This window comes from Fragaria vesca, linkage group LG6 (assembly GCF_000184155.1).
Source record: "Fragaria vesca subsp. vesca linkage group LG6, FraVesHawaii_1.0, whole genome shotgun sequence".
NCBI classification, from domain to species: Eukaryota; Viridiplantae; Streptophyta; class Magnoliopsida; order Rosales; family Rosaceae; genus Fragaria; species Fragaria vesca.
This window is the reverse complement of record NC_020496.1, coordinates 18,660,999-18,662,157: the sequence shown is the minus strand read 5'-3', so window position 1 is coordinate 18,662,157 and position 1,159 is coordinate 18,660,999.

Sequence of the window (1,159 nt, the reverse complement as noted above, 5' to 3'; positions counted from 1 at the left end):
TTTTATAGCAAGCATTCCTAGCATTGGTGAATACAACCAAGGCATGGCTAAGACCACATAGATCATCATATAACGAAAGAATAGCACCAGATATGCTCATCAACTATGAACACAATTCAATATTCAAATTTTTATATGGAGAACAAATCATCATGAAAACTGAAGTAAGGTTACATTTTAAAGTGGGATGTGCAAGAGAAAAACCAAGTTAAATGCATCAAACCCAGAAGTGAGATCTAGCTTTCCAATTTTTCCCATCATCACATGGCTCACCACATTTTCAGATTTATATAGACATCCAGCAAGACAAGGACAAACCCAGATCAATTCATAGTTTGGGCTCAACAGAACTATTTTACCCTCATTCTCACTTGAACTAACAAGGAAACTTTAAAACTTGCACTTGAAAAAAGAAACATAAAACAAAAATAATCCAAAATTTTCATCAAAAAGTGCATTCCAAAGAAAACACGATTCCCCCTTTTAACAATCAAACTAATCATTTCCTTAAGTAATCAAACAACAAAAGTAGAAGAAACATACCCAGCTGAAAATTGCATTGAGAAAAAAAAAAACACTCACTAAAACTTAAAAACCAAGCATATCCCAAATTCGACCTTCAAACCACAACACTCGTGAGATAAAATCTCAAAGAGAAACCAAACACAATTTCCACTCAGATACCAAAATCTCAAACACAAAGCTCAAACTGTCTTTTCCCAAAATCCAACTCCCCCTTATATAACAACAGAATATATAAAAAAACCAAAAAATCCAAAACCATAACTAATCAAAAGAAAAAACAAAACCAAAACATGTAGAACAAAGAACAAACCAAAACACAGATACCCAGCTGAGATTTCAAACCCTCCACACCAGATTAAAAAAACAAACAACCCAGAATTATCCAAAAGAACAGACAACCCCGATTACAAAAACAAGAAGAAAAACAAAAACGAAATCGAAGAACGAGCCCAGAAGCAATAACAAACAAAACGCGAATTACCCGGAAATGGAAAATGAAGAAAAAGAGAGTGCTGCGGTGCTGGTATCGGTGGTGCTTGTCATCGATGGTCTCTTTAACTCTTTTGGCTCTTCTCTCTCTAATGCTTCATATTCACTAAATGTGTTTCTGGTTTTTCCTTTCTCTCTCTCTCTC